This window comes from Bombyx mori, chromosome 28 (genome assembly GCF_030269925.1).
Source record: "Bombyx mori chromosome 28, ASM3026992v2".
In the NCBI taxonomy this organism is placed as follows: Eukaryota; Metazoa; Arthropoda; class Insecta; order Lepidoptera; family Bombycidae; genus Bombyx; species Bombyx mori.
In genome coordinates, this window is record NC_085134.1 from 8,275,706 (window position 1) to 8,292,637 (window position 16,932).

The window sequence follows — 16,932 nt, forward strand, 5'->3', positions numbered from 1 at the left end:
CCGCCCTTCAAACCGAAACGCATTACTGCTTCACGGCAGAAATAGGCGGGGTGGTGGTACCTACCCGCGCGGACTCATAAGAGGTCCTACCACCGGTTTTCGTCTTTTCAAAAGCTGTTTAAATTTTATTCACAACTCGCGAAGACAATAAAGAGAATACTTTAATAATCAGCTGACAATAACTATTATTATAAAATCGTTTTACAACAACCTGTATAGTCTCACAACTATAAAGGGTGTCCTATTTGGATGTTCAGAGCGTGTTATGTAATGGCGTGCATTAAAATGAGTTTTTCACGTCCGTTCACCTGTCTGCTCATAAAGGCGAAATTCGGGTATCACATTTCGCGATGCGCTATATACTATAAACTTTACATTAATATGTTTTTATCACTGGAAATTTCGTGTATTCTCACTTCTTGTGTTTTTGGATTACTACATTTTAGCAATTCATTTTTAACATGACCCAAATTCTTTCAAACAATAAATTGTATTACATTTTTTCTCCTACCTACATATTATAATTATTTCTTAGCTTCGTAACCTCGTCACGCGAATTGGGACAATCAAAATACTACGCTTTCTTAATTTTATGTGTTTGTACCACGGCTGTCCCACCTTTCAACCGAAACGCATTACTGCTTCACGGCAGAAACAGGCAGGGTGGTGGTACCTACCCGCGCGGACTCACAAGACGTCCTACCACCAGTAAAATATAATGTGGATTGTACATCCAAATTTTGTTTATACTTTCTATACGCGTTAATCGCCAAGTGGTACCATTCTCGAGATAAAAAGAAGTAATAAACTCTGAGGATTTTTGTTGAATACTGTTTTCAGATTCTGACATAGATACCTCAAACACATTATGGCTTGAAATGTGTTCATAAGGCCCACCACACCAGCATACGGCCCACCTGATAGTGAGTGGTTACCGTCGCATATGGAATTCAGCAATGCCAGGGGCAGAGCCAAGCCGCACTCTACCCTTAAAAGCCGCTGCCTACCGTTTGTAGTAATCAAAGAAAAATGGCCAAGAATAGACATTAGAACCTCAATGCCGTCACGTCGATAAAAAAATGAGGTTGATATTGTATAATAGATGCCCATAATCAAAACGGGAGCATATGCAATCTTCACGGCTAAGATAAGGATGGTTGGTGACTCTTAACTGTCCATATTAAATTAGTAGACCCGGCAGAGGTTGTTCTGTGCACACGTCTTAAATCCGAGAAAATATCAAACGGTATTTTTTTAATTAAAAATAATTTGAAAAACCTTATGTGATCGACCGATTTACGTATCTAAACCATTCTCGAATCCACGTGAATACACGGAAAAAATTTCATCAAAATCGGTCTGTCACATACATACACACACATAAAAGTATTTTATACCTACTGAGTACAATAGAAAAAACATGTCCGCTGAGTTTGGTTCTTGGAGAAAGTAAGCTAAAGTTTTTATTTGTATATTTTGTGATTTACCTTTCATCATACTCCTGCCCTTTTCCCAGTCACCTGGGGTTGGCGAAACACGTTTTCTCCTTCCATACTCCTCTATCATATATCATTTCTTCGCTCACTCCCTTCCTAAACATATCGTCCTTCACGCAAACCATCCATTTCTACTTAGGTCTACCTCTTCCTTTATATCCCTCCACATTCATAGTTAACACTCTCTTACCAACCTCATTTTCATTTTGTCTCATCACATGTCCATACCATCCCAAACGCGCACTTCTCAACTTCTCTGTCACAGGTGCCACTTTCAGACTTCCACTAACATATTCCTTACCTATGATGTATATATTTATATTTGCACTTATAAAAGACATGTTGATTTATTTAAAAATTATTTAAACAAAATTTTCATTTGGACGCTTTCATGTATTTTTCTACAAAATTTTTCATTGTTTTATAAATCGTAACTATTGAAATACCCAAGTCATTTTATGATCCAAAGCAGATTTATTGTGAGGCAAAAAGAGAAAGGTAGGTCGAACCGGCTCACGCAATACCACTCCGGTCGTAAAACCTATACGAGGATTTTTGTTTTTGCACACGAATTTTTTATTGTCTTAGGCTTTATGTATTAAAACAGCTGCTGTACATATGTATATTTTATGTACATATATATATAGAGACTACACAGTAATAAAGCAATCTTCTTGTCATACCACCAGTACCTACATACCTGATCCGGCGGACCGAATGGTAAACAGTTACCGTCATCCTAAACAGGTCATTTCGGATCCTTCCGATCCACCATCGGTGCTTTTAGGTACCTCAAGCACCTATCACCGTTCTCGTCGAACCCGTCGCTTGCGACGAAGGGTTCGCCGAGTAAATTAACCCACAGACACAGCCCACTGAGTTTCTCGTCGAATCTTCTCAGTGAGTCGCGTTTCTGATCCATGTGTAGATTCCGCGAAGCACTGCTCTTGCTAGGGCTGGTGTTAGCAACGCCCCCAGATTAGAGGCCTGTATGCTCACCCACTCATCCAGTTACGCTGGCATAGCCCCCTGCTTATAGATTATCAGCTTAGGTAGGAAAAAAAGTAATAAAGCCAACAATATGTAAACTTAATTTATACTTTTTTTATGAATAACTAGCGACCCGTCTTCGCTTCGCTTCGGGGAATAAAACTATAGCTTTTATTGAATACTCTTTTATACAAATCTGATACTGAGAAAATGATGTAATATAGGATATTGTATAGCGAATTGCTTGTAGTAACATCCTGAGGCACTAGCACGTGACCTACCAACCTACCAACGTATTTAGCAACATGTGTTGGTAAAAGTTAATTGTTTTTCAATATACTCGTGTATATTTACTGGTGGTAGGACCCCCTGTCCGCACGGGTAGGTACCACCACCCCGCCTATTTCCGCCGTGAAGCAGTAATGCGTTTCGGTTCGAAGGGTGGGGTAGCCGTTGTAACTATACTGAGATCTTAGAACTTATATCTCGAGGTGGGTGGCGCATTTACGTTGTAGATGTCTACGGGCTCTAGTAACCACTTAACACCAGGTGGACTGTGAGCTCGTCAATCCATTTAAGCAATAAATAAAAAAATACCTTGAAAGTCTGCATAAAATTTTCTACAATAACTTTTGTTAGGTACTCTAAATGATGAATCATTTGAAAGCAATTATTTTATTGCTGGATATGAGTCAAAAAAATGTTTAGATTCTGGCCCATTTTCGGAAATCAATGAATGCAGTGGCTCTGGTGGCGATACCAATGGCGTCAAACCAGACGCGCATAACACAATCCAGAAGCTTTTTTTTTTATTTATTTTTCATTGCTTAGATGAGTGGACGAGCTCACAGCCCACCTGGTGTTAAGTGGTTACTGGAGCCCATAGACATCTACAACGTAAATGCGCCACCCACCTTGAGATATAAGTTCTAAGGCCTCAATTATAGTTACAACGGCTGCCCCACCCTTCAAACCGAAACGCATTACTGCTTCACGGCAGAAATAGGCAGGGTGGTGGTACCTACTCGTGTGGACTCACAAGAGGTCTTACTACCAGTGATTACGCAAATTATAATTTTACGGGTTTCATTTTTATTACACGATGTTATTCCTTCATCGTGGAAATCAATCGTGAACATTTGTTGAGTACTTATTTCATAATAAAAATTGGTACCCGCCTGGGATTCGAACACCGGTGCATCGCTCAACACGAATGCACCGGACGTCTTATCCGTTAGGGCACGACGACTTCGAAATTGAGTTCATTATTAAAGCTAAATAAATGCCTTGCAATATTGGCACACGACGTTCGTTCGTCCAATAGCAACGATTTGCTGTGAACTGTGAAACTCAGTTTTTTTACATCCTCGTATTTTATCAATATAACTCCAACCGAATCATTATTTGTTTTAAACGATATACTTTTTTTTTTTACAACCTCTTTGACCATTTACAGCTCGCATTCTGTAAATGTCATGTCAAACGCTATAAGGCTAAATTAGACAATCATTAGAAAATTTAATATGATATTTAAATCTATATATTAATACGTGAAGCAAAAACTTTGTATCCCTTTTTACGAAAATTGCGCGGACGGAGGAGTATGAAAATTTCCACACTTATAGAGAATATATAGAAGAAGTGCACAATGCTATTATTTTTTTAAATAATGCATAAAAGATACATTAAATCAATAAAGAAAACATTACACACACTACATACCATGTATTTAACGCACACACGCATGCATACTATTTATTGTCAAACTATTGTTCTTGACGTCTGTTGTCAAATTGAGAATAGATTAAATATTGTTTGTCTTTATTAATTTTTTTTATAGCGTAGTCTTGGCGAAATTTGTGATTATAGAAGTATAAAATACAATCATAATAGTGTACAAACTTACAATTCCAATTAATTATAGTCGAATTTCGACTACTGCGGGACTTCTAGTATTCCTAAATTTTCTAATTTTCTGCGCTATTTTCTATTTTTTTTCTTTTATAAGAACCTTCCCCTGACAATGACTAACACAACAAAAAGATATAGTGAAATCGATCCAGGCGGTCATGCGTGATGCCGTGATCAAGGGTAATAGGGATTCATTTTTATATACGACATATATTATATATATTTGAAACTATAATACTTTAGCTGCTTAGAATTTCAAATATCTGATTTACGTTATTGAAATTAAAATGAAAATTTACAAGTATTGATTGAGAATTTTTTTTCTTAATAAAAACTGACAAAAACCAAATATTTCAATACGTGTTCTAAAGAAAATCATCTTTTGTGTGAGCGAAAAAGTTTGATCATAATCTATTTGAGGAGCTCAAGTTCATAGAAGTATATTTACGACTGAATAGAAGCATCCATTGCGTTACAACTGTGCTCTCGACGGTAACGGAATCCTTTGAAATTCTAAACCATGAACCACTTCTAGAAGAAAATAATGTCTTGAAAGATAAAATAAGCTAAACTGATTCACCCTGTTTATTTTGCTGCGAAAAACGAGTTAAAAGCAGACAGATTTCATAGATGATTGCAGCTTCAACGTCACGTGTCAAAGCGGATGATAACAATCCCATGGCTCCCATAAAAAATCGATGTATTTAATTACCTTTAATTTTATGCATAAGGCAAACGCCTTTGAAATAAATATTTTTATCCAACTAATTACACAAAGTTTTCTTAAAATAAACCCGCAAAATGATAGGTAATTTGCGTATTTACTGGTGGTAGGACCTCTTGTGAGTCCGCACTGGTAGGTACCATCACCCTGCCTATTTCTGCCGTGAAGCAGCAATGCGTTTGGGTTTGAAGGGTGGGGCAGCCGTTGTAACTATACTTAAGACCTCTATAACTTATATCTCAAGTGGGTGGCGCATTTACGTTGTAGATGACTATGGGCTCCAGTTACAACTTAACACCAGGTGGACTGTGAGCTCGTCCACCCATCTAATCAATAAAAAATTAATAAATAAATTCACATCTATGCATTAGGTAAACGCTTTTGAAATAAATATTTTTAACCAAGTAAGTAGACAAAGTTTTCTTAATTGAAAACCACAAATCATTTAGCTAACTTTAAAGGTACCTATTTAAAGTTGTCGAAACAACAGATTGACCTTTTTTTTTGTAATGTTGTGTGTAACAATGTTGCCACATTTTTTTTTTATAATTTTTTATTAAAAAAAATTGTCTTGATGTTTCAGTCTTTATCATCGAATTACTTTTATTCAGCAACTATTAGTGAAATTCAAACAAAAAATTTCGTGTTTTTATGAAATGATAATATTTAATATTTTGGAATCAGTTTCGAACGTGTAGGTAATCATTCTAACATTCGTCACAAAAGGCTGGATATCAACCGTGAAACATCATGTTTAGGTCGTTTATTTAGACATAAAATAACGTCATGAACTTGCTTTTAGGTTTCGTATGACTCTCGCAGCCATTTTGGATAATTAGATTTGGATAATAAGAATGGCCACTATGAAAACTTTGATTTTGAAAACGCAGTTGCAATAGTAAAATGAGCATTTGCTATGTCTTCATTATTGAAAGTGTTTAAAGCAGCGATCTGGTTGTGTCGCCAGCATTGTCGATGTCCTTGGGCAGTTGTGACCAGAAATTCTACCAGGCAGGCCGCAAAATCCTCTTGCATCGTTAATATTAAAAAGCGCGTTGTGTTTGACTGACACTTATCGCAATATCAAAAACCTATTCGGAAACTAATTCGGAGCATTCTTTTTTCATTTGACAGTTGGTTTTCGAAATGACATTGACAGGTGATTGACGTTATCGAAAGTTTTGGCAGTTGCTTAATTTATTTACAGAATAAAGTAAGATTTTTTTTTTATTGTTACGATATTACTTTTTTTCTTCCCTGGAGCAAATATACCGATCCCATTGTAAACAGTAACGAGATTAAAAACAAACTGTAGTTAAAAATATAAACGCATTTGCGTTGTAGATGTCCATGGGCTCCAGTAGCCACTTAAAACCAGATGGGCTGTGAGCTCGTCCACATATCTTCTTCACAATCTCTTACCTTATAGGTCAGAATGGCAAATAGACCAAAATATGGTACGATAAGATTACGACAGGTGGCGTCACGAGCAATCCCGACAAATCGATAGCTTTACAATCACACACAATTACCAAAGACCTCTCAGCAAGACGTGACCTGATAACCTAGCAATATTTATATCGAGGGTTGAAAGGCTTATTGGGTTGAAGCGACATTTCGCATAATACGCGAACCCTAACCGAGAAAAAACGTCCGTAACGTAAGATTTTTATTAGTAATGCACACAGTGTACGACTTAACTTTGTAATAAAGTACAAATTAGTAATGCACACAGTATACGACTTAACTTTGTAATAACGTACAAAAAATAACATATGTTTTTATCATTCATTGACCACGATCTCAGAGCGTTCGTTTGCGCAATACACTAACTCTTATGCAAACAACCGTGAATGAAGTGTACCACAATAAGTTCGCACGTTACCGAATGACCGTGGGATGTTGCGAAACCTCCAGTTTTATTTTCTTTATACCTCGAATAGAACTTAAAATTAATATTTTTATAATAAGAAACTTCGTCCCTATCCGGTGTCCCACGACACCACACGTCTTTGTTTTATTGCTTATATGGGTGGACGAGCTCACAGCCCACCTGGTGTCAGATGGTTACCGGAGCCCATAGACATCTACACTGTAAATGGGCCACCCACCTTGAGATATAAGCTCTAAGGTCTCAGTATAGTTACAACGGCTGCCCCGCCCTTCAAACCGAAACGTATTACTGCTTCACGGCAGAAATAGGCAGGGTGGTGGTACCCAGCATGAGATATGAGTTATAAAGTCTCAGTATATTTACAACGGTTACCCCACCCTTCAAAGCGAAACGCATTGCTGCTTCACGGTAGAAATTGGCGGGGTGGTAGTACCAACCCGTGCGGACTCACAAAACGTCCTACCATCAGTAATTACGCTAATTATAATTTTTACGGGTTTGATTTTTACTATACGATGTTGCGGGATTCGAACACCGACACAGCCGCATCGCTCGATACGAATGCACCGGGCGTCTTATCCTTTAGGCCATGACGACTTCAAAGGACAATGCCCATTTGTGCCCCAGAAATGCCCAGATAAAGTATATTACAAGATTGCTCTAATAAATACAAACTACAATTATTTTGTTAACTTTAAATCATACGAAGCACTGGATAAAAAAAATAAAAAAATAAGACTTCTTGTTGACATTGCAGTACGTATCATCGTTTTAATCATTAATTCATGCTTTATTTATTAAGTTCCTAGTGAAAAACTAATAGCAATGCTGTCTGTAAACGATAAAATGTTTAAAAACCAGTAGGATGTTATCATGTTTAATGTCCAATATCTTTTGAACCTGTGCTTTATATGAAATTAAATCTAGATATCATATAAATACTGTTGTGGCGTCTTTTTTTTATGATTGAATATTTACTGGTGGCCCGGAGGCCTTTCCAGTTTCACCAGGACAGGTGGGCGAGCAAAGGCTCAGCCAGGAGGTTATGGCGTCTAAGAACGCACCTTTATATGATGTGTAAGCCGGAACGCACGAGAGGTAGAAAATAGAATATAGTCTGTGTCACGGTATGTACCTTTTTACCGCCGAAGATTTAAAAACGTAAAATAATTTATAATGTGTTTAATAACTAATGTAATATAATTACTTAGAATTGTTTATACCGCTACAACAATAAAATTTATATTGTTTCAACTGTGGTGTTAATTACATAAAATAGGTATAATTTCGGTAGGCAGCGGCTTGGCTCTGCCCCTGGCATTGCTGAAGTCCATGGGCAACGGTAACCACTCACCATCAGGTGGGCCGTATGCTCGTCTGCCTACAAGGCCAATAAAAAAAAAACACGACCTTACGGCGAAATAAATAAGGAACTCTATAAGTACTCCCTCACTGTTAAAAAGTTATCATATATAGAGCTGCAATTTGGGCATTGCTGACTTTCAGCTCCATACTAATATGGGCATGGTACTTTGTCTTTTTGTTTGTTTGTTGCATAGAGACAATCGCCCCTCTAACGCTACCAGTTCCTATGTACTCGAAAGCAGTATCGGACTACACGAAATCGGGTACAAACAATTTATAACCGGATCAACCAACTTACAAGCCGAATAGAATGACCGGTTTGCGGCAGAAATACGTAAACCGGATCTACTTATCCGTGCACGTTCATAGTACCAACCACAAGTAATCACGAAAATTAATAAACGGTGTTTCCCGAGCGCTATGACATGTCCTTCTTCAAACTAGGCTTGTGGAGAGTACTTAGCGGTGAGCAGCGGCATTGCTGTCGTCCGTGGGCGACGGTAACCACTCACCATCTGATGGGCCGTATCCTCATCTGCCTATAAGGGCATTAAAAAAAATCATTTAAATATTATTTTTTTGTTAAAGAATACTATTCCGTCATCTTTGAAGACGATTTACCCACGAAATAATCCAACTTAATTTTTTAAACATGCCAACTTTTACTGTTGATGATACGGCGTATAAGTCTTCACCTTTTATTGCGGTCTCCTTCGGAGGCGCTCGGGCAGTTGTTAGCAAATCCCACCCCTCTTGGCTGAGCCTTTGCTCGCCCACCTGTCCTGGTGAAACTGGAAAGGCCTTCGGGCCACCAGTAAACTTTCAATCATAAAAAAAAAAATCCTTTTATTGCTTAGAAGGGTGGACGAGCTCACAGCCCACTTTGCTTTAAATGGTTACCGGAGCCCATAGAAATCTACAACGTAAATGCCGCCCCCCAGCATGAGATATGAGTTTATAAAAGCTCAGTATAGTTACAACGGCTGCCCCACCCTTCAAACCGAAACGCATTACTGCTTCACGGCAGAAATAGGCAGGGCGGCGGTACCTACCCGTGTGGACTCACAAGAAGTCCTACCACCTATATAAAGTGTAAGACACTTGTTATATAACACAAATGATGCCTCATGTGTCATAGTATGCGACGACACGCTTCACCACTTAACACCAAAGAGGCTGTGCATTCGTTCACTCATGAAGCTATAAAAGACTTTAAGACTCAATGCGTCATCAGAAATAGAACTATCGTTTCTATAACTCTGCCTAATGGGGCCTGAAAAGTAAGATTGAATAACATAACGCATATTGGCTGTGAAACCGCTTATATTGTATTAGAACTGATGTTAGATTTATAATTACTAAATACGTTATATTTTTTTATTAGATGTCTACTAAGGCTTTAATTCCTCTGTATAATAATAATAAGCCCTTTATTTCTTGCTTTACAAAGTTTAAAAAATATATATAATAAATATAAATGTATGTATAAGTATTTAGAATGTAAAAGAGTTTTGTAATAAATCAGTAAAATTTAGTTAGCAAGAACCCCGGATCGGGTAAAGGCCTCCTCCAAAGATTCCTCTGTATACATAATAAAAAAAATTGTATATATTCAATTACAAAATCGTAACTATTACTACTTCACGGCAGAAGTAGGCAGAGCGGTGGTACCTACCCGTGCGGACTCACAAGACGTCATACCACCAGTAATATGTTACATTTAAATAAGCTACATTTAAAATAAATACTTTTAATACAATCCAAAATAAATTACATAATCGTTATGTTATGTATAAGTCGGAAGTCATGTAATTAGTCGCGAATAAGTAGTGCTTTAATAATTAGGGACTTTACAATTTTTGACCTGTGGTGATGGTCTCATGGAGACCTGTGTATAGCATGGGTTATGTATAGGATCGATTCCCGGTAGCTGTCAAAATATTTTGTGTTTTTTTTCTCGAGATCTGGGTGTGTTTTTTTTGCCATGATAAGATCCTAGGACTTACTATTTAGGTCGTAAAAACATTTTTTTTTTTTTTCAAAAAATTGAGAATGAATCAAACGTTTTTTTTTTGTTTTTTTTTTTTATCTTATTACTCATAACAAAACTTACCCGATCACTTTTCAACGCGCATATTTGTAATCACCATAATAAAACTTTTTTTTTTTTTAATTCTTTAAAAAAAACACGCACAAATTTTCACTATACTCCTCTCTGTTTCACTTACACATAATATTGTAATTGCGTTCGTAAACTTCACTTAATTTTTACTGCACCGCTTTTCACTCCGCGATAGGAATCGGTCAAGAGGCAACGTGCATCCCTCCGCGCGGCGATCAGGTATCTGCCCCCACCCCGACATTTTCACTCCAAGTCCTAAACTGCGCAAGCGTGAGAAACCTAAAATTCTAGATATTAGTAAATAATATAAACTAGAGGTCCCGCAGTAGTCGAAATTCGACTATAATTAATTGGAATTGCAAGTTTGTACACTATTATGATTGTATTTTATACTTCTATAATCACAAATTGCGCCAAGACCGCACTTTAAAAAATATTAACAAAGACATACAATATTTAATCTATTCTCAATTTGACAACAGACGTCAAGAACAAAAGTTTGACAATAAATAGTATGCATGCGTGTGTGCGCCAAATACATGGTATGTAGTGTGTGTGTAATGTTTTCTTTATTGATTTATGTATCTTTTATGCATTATTTTAAAAAAATATTAGCATTGTGCACTTCTTCTCTATATTCTCTATAAGTGTGGAAAATTTCATACTGCTACGTCCGCGCAATTTTCGTAAAAAGGGATACAAAGTTTTTGCTTCACGTATTAATATATAGATATCCCTATCAGAGCCATAAGGGTGTATCTAGTTTTTTTGGGGTTACATTTTTCGAACTGTAGCTATTTAATTTTAAGAAAACAAAATCAATCGTTATTTGAAGACTTCTTATCCTGATAATTGTTAGAATCAATTTTGAATTCTCAATTTGAACAAGTTAATTGCATTAGTTTTCTTAGAAGACTATTTCAAAATTCCATGACTATAGTCTATACAACTTAGCTTGATACAATGTTGACTTTTTTAAAAATACTTTTGATAAATCGTTCTTGTCAAACAGAAGCTAAACATGGAAACATCCTTTTGCCAAATGTCCCACGTGTCAACCTATATCTGACTTACTGCATTGCATATATATAGATAATTTATTAGAATTAATTAATATAGTAAAATTTTCCAACGTTTTATTGCTGGTGGTAGGACCTCTTGTGAGTCCGCGCGGGTGGGTACCACCACTCTACCTATTTCTGTCGTGAAGCAGTAATGCGTTTCGGTTTGAAGGGTGGTGCAGCCGTTGTAACTATACTTGAGACTTTAGAACCGCATTTACATTGTGGATGTCTATGGGTTCCAGTCTATTATCGATTTTTGTGGATATCAGCCGCGTTAACACCAGGTGGGCTGTGAGCTCGTCCACCCATCTAAGCAATAAATAAAATTTTAATTAAATAAATTAAATACATTCGTTAGCAGCTTCAAAATAAATAATGGCTCATACAAACGACTGAATTAAATTAATCCGTGGACGCATTTCGTAAATCCGTTGTAATTTATTTGTGAGTAATTAATTTTAATAATTACACAGTGATATTTATTTGTTGTCTATAGTTGAAAACGGAACATAGTTGAGCTTATCTTATTATATACGTGAAGCAAAAATTTTGTACCCCTTTTTATCAAAATTGCACGGACGGAGGAGTATGAAATTTCCCATATGTATAGAGAATATAGAGAAGGAGTGCAGAATTTTAATATTTTTTTAAATTTTATATAAAAATACATTAAATCAATAAAAAAATACATTACACACACTACTACCATGTATTTGACACACACACGCATGCATACTACATATTTGTTTATTGTCAAAATTTTCTTATTGCTTATAGTCTGTGGTAATTTTTTTTTTATTGCTTAGATGTGTGGACGAGCTCAGAGCCCACCTGGTGTTAAGTGGTTACTGGAGCCCATAGACATCTACAACGTCTGGAAGTACAGAACTTCCACAAATAATTCAAGACTAAAATTAGCCAAATCGGTCCAGCCGTTCTCGAATTTTAGCGAGACTAACGAACAGCAATTCATTTTTATATATATAAGTATAGATAGATATAGATTCCTTTTAAACACAGCTTGAAAACGGACATATTGTTTAGTTTAAATACCGTAGCGGGAAGTCGATTAAATAATGAAGCGGTTTGTGGCAAAATGATCCCTACTCCCGGCTAGTAAGGTTGAATTCTGTTAAGCGGTTATCGATTCAATGATAAAAGCGATCTCAAACACACTCCCTTCCTCTCTGAGAACAATCTAAAATCTACTGTAGAAACTAGACGAAACTAGTAGGTTAAGGCTTCGTCAAACAGAACGCGTAATTAGCGCGCGTCAGAGCGCTACGCTATGACGCCGAGATGTGTTGTACTACTATGGTAACATACCGTCGAACAGAGCGTCAGCGCTATAGCGCTCATAGCGCTGGCGCTCTGTTTGACGGTATGATACCGTAGTTGTCCAACACATCTCGGCGTCATAGCGCGGCGTTAGTTTAGCGCTCTGACGCGCGCTAAGTACGCGTTCTGTTTGACGAAGGCTTTAGTAACTGACAGATTAACTCAAAAACAAATATTGGTCAATTACATTTTATTGTTTATCGCATTGCACGCGATATACACGATTTATGTTATCAGACGTGCGTGGTACACTTTCACAGTTTTACGAGAAACGACCTCATTATAAAGAATGGTGAAGGAACACTACTTATCTGCTTAGTGCTGTTTGTTTGCATCATTATCATTTATCATTTCCATACTGTTGATTTATTATCTGTATGTAAGTATATTAGTATGTATTGTATGTAAGTATGTATATTGATATATATTATATGTAAACGCTATGTATCTGTTTATTGTATGTATATATTTTCTATAATAATGTATTGTCTATGGTACACCGCAACATACCTGCTATATTTCTTTATATTTTCCAGAATTTCTGTAAATTAAACGGTTGTCTGGAAGAGATCGCTTTTAGCGATAAGACCGCCTATTGTACAAATGTAACTGCTTTTTGACTATTTTTTTAAATGTAAATTGTGTTGGTGTGCAATAAAGTGTATTCTCTCTCTCTCTCTCTCTCTTATTATTTAAATTACTTTTTCTTTCCTACATGTGTTGATAGCCTTAAGGAGCTATTCTAGATCCCCCCGGCCGAGTAGATGAGCTCACGGGACTCAAACCTGACGACGTTGCTAATACTAGTCTTAGCAAGAGCAGTGCTTTGCAGAATTTTGTTTTTTATTTTATTGCCTAGATGGATGGACGAGCTCACAGACCACCTGGTGTTAAGTGGTTACCGGAGCCCATAGACATCTACAACGTAAATACCGCCACCCACCTTGAGATACGAGTTCCGAGGTCTCAGTATAGTTACGAGTTCCAAGGTCTCAGTATAGTTACAACGGCTGCCCCGCCCTTCAAACCGAAAAGCATTACTGCTTCACGGCAGAAATAGGCAGAGTGGTGATACCTAACCGTGCCGACTTACAAGAGGTCCTACCACCAGTAATTACGCAAATTATAATTTTGCGGGTTTGATTTTTATTACACGATGCTATTCCTTCACCGTGGAAGACACTGGACGTCTTATCCTTTAGGCCACGACGAATCTACCACCGGGTCGGGAACGCGACCCAATCAGAAGATCCGGCGAGAAACCTGTGGGCTGTGTCTGAGGGCTTTAAAACACAATGTCTATTTGTTGATCGATTTTTTTCTGTAGTACAGTGGTCTCGAACTACCAAACAGTCTCTCTTGACCCGATCTACGACAACTGAATCAGACTGGCTTACGTTCACATAAAACTCCGACGTAAAATGACTTTTCTCGAAAGCTTCAAGTGAACAGAGGACTTTTGACAGTTCTGACGTGACGAATAATTACGTAAGCGTTGATACTTCGTTGAGTTCAGGCGTCGAATTCTGTTGAACTTTCACAGCGCTGAATCCGCGCTGTATTTATAGTTTGTACAGACTGTATATTAAATATTTAGGTATAGAGATATATATTTTGAAGTGATAACTTCTTATTGAAGGGTTCGTTACATAATGCGTTACGGTTCCAATCTGCTTAGCTTCCCTTTCTCTTTTTTTTTATTGCTTAGATGGGTGGACGAGCTCACAGCCCACCCGGTGTTAAGTGGTTACCGGAGCCCATAGACATCTACAACGTAAATGCGCCACCCACCTTGAGATAAGTTCTACGGTCTCACGTATAGTTACAACGGCTGCCCCACCCTTCAAACCGAAACGCATTACTGCTTCACGCCAGAAATAGGCAGGGTGGTGGTACCTACCCGTGCGGACTCAGAAGAGGTCCTACCACCAGTCAATTTCTCTCACGCATACTAAACTAACTATTACATTAATATTCTTTTTCTAGAAGGGCATTGAAAAATTACCACTACGCTACCAGATATGAATGGATATTCTTGGTGCATGCACATTTTTATTGATAGAAATAAAAAATATATTTAAAAAAAAAAAAAAATCTGTCCCTATTTATTAAAATTATTATTACGTTACATTGGGTATCTGTATTTATATTTATAAATGTATATATGTATGGAATTGTGTATGTATATGTATGAATGTGTGGTTATGTGAATACATTTTTAATTGATTGGTATACTGCGTGTAATTAGTTTCCAAACCAAGATCCAAGATTCTTTTCCACCTGATGGATGTCTGGAAGAGATCGCTCTAAGCGATAACACCGCCAATTGTACTTTTTTTTTGTATTTAATGTATCGCATTGTTTCCAATAAAGAATACTCTCTCTTTCTTTCTCTATTAAACGGTAATTCCGTAGGTAATGAACCTAATATTTATAATTAAAGCTTCGAAGCTTTGAAGTCTGAAAGTGAGAAGCTGTTAATTAAAAAAATGAGATTGTTCTCTCAGCAGGCATCTTAGGCGTGCACGGATATTACGTAATCGCACCCCTCAGCTGAACATTTCTAGTGACCATTTAAAATTCTCCCAAAAGTTTCATATTTCGTGACAGGTTATATTTTTGAGGAAAGAATAATTGAAATCCTCATTTCTCGATCCTTCTCTCTGCTCCATTCTCTAATTTCGATTTTTTTGTTTGTTTCTGTTTTGTTATTCGATACTATATCCGAAATATGAAAAATGTGCTTACTGTTAATGTATAATGAAACTGGAAGAAGAAAATGCTTATTTTTAGGAAAAAACTTATAAATAAAAATGAATTGCTGTTCGTTAGTCTCGCTAAAACTCGAGAACGGCTGGACCGATTTCGCTAATTTTGATCTTGAATTATTTGTGGAAGTCCAGAGAAGGAAAATAACAATTTTGTTTTCCCTTTGATATGTCCCCCGTCGAACGGATTCTTTTTGTTTGTTTTAAGTTTATTTTATAAGAGTTTAGGTCTGTTATTTATTGATTGAGGCACTACGAAGTCTGCCGGGTCAGCTAGTGCTCTATAAATGCTTATGAAGAAGGTCGTAAGGCTTTGTTAGTGGCGTTAAAGTATGTATGTATACATACTTGTGCGAGTGGTGGCAAGATCGAGACTGGGCATTTTTAATACGCTTTTATTAGCTTCAGACGTATGTATGTTAGTATGTAACGGATCGGTCACCGTTCTCGTCGAACCCGTCGCTTGCGAGGAAGGGCTCGACGAGTAAATTAACTCTCAGACACAGCCCACTGAGTTTCTCGCCGGATGTTCTCAGGTCACGGCTCTTGCTAGGGTTCGTGTTAGCAACGTCATCAGGTTTGAGCTCCATGAGCGAGAGGCTATTGCTTAGGTAGGAAAAAAAAAATAAAAAAAAAATAAAAATAACGGAGTCTTTGAACATGATATTGACCCTCTACAAAACGTCGGATTAACTCAAAATTTGTTACACTTATTGAGGACCGATGACAATTCAATATTAAAAAAAAATTTTGAAAAAAATTATTTTGAAAAAATTTAAATTCAACTAAAAATGAAAAATAAATAACAGTTTAAATAAACTAACAAAATACGTTTTTGTAGAAAATCCAAATAGAAAATAGAAAATATTTTTTTTTAAATTAAATTATTGTAGGAAAAATTATTTTATTGCAATAAAAAAGCGTATTTTGTTAGTTTTTTTTTAATGATTGTTTATTTTTGTGTCGGGTAGCCATCATACAACGCAAGATAATTGACAGATGCCTGAATCTCGCTTACGACATTTTGAAGATAAAGCGCATATATACAAGTTCCGAACAACAACATTCGGACCGTCGGTCTACCGAGCAATATCACCCCGCTCGGTGGAAGATCTTCCCTTTGTCGTATATCTCTACAATTTTTATTGCCCATGTAGGCAGATGAGCACACAACCGACCCAGTTAGTACAGTTTTAATTTGTACTACAGTAGAATTTTTATTTATCCCGAACCCCAGCACGTAACACTATATTGAGGCAA

General features: G+C 36.9%; 1 protein-coding gene across 1 annotated transcript in view; it reads right to left on the reverse strand.

Moving 5' to 3' along the window:
- Nucleotides 1–10,761, reverse strand: part of LOC101740995 (uncharacterized) — a 124,191-nt gene extending 113,430 nt beyond the window's left edge. The window contains exon 1 of the mRNA XM_062676835.1: nucleotides 10,494–10,761. The gene's annotated coding sequence lies outside the window, so the exon portion shown is untranslated. The remainder of the gene's footprint in view (nucleotides 1–10,493) is intronic.
- Nucleotides 10,762–16,932: the final 6,171 nt, after the last annotated feature.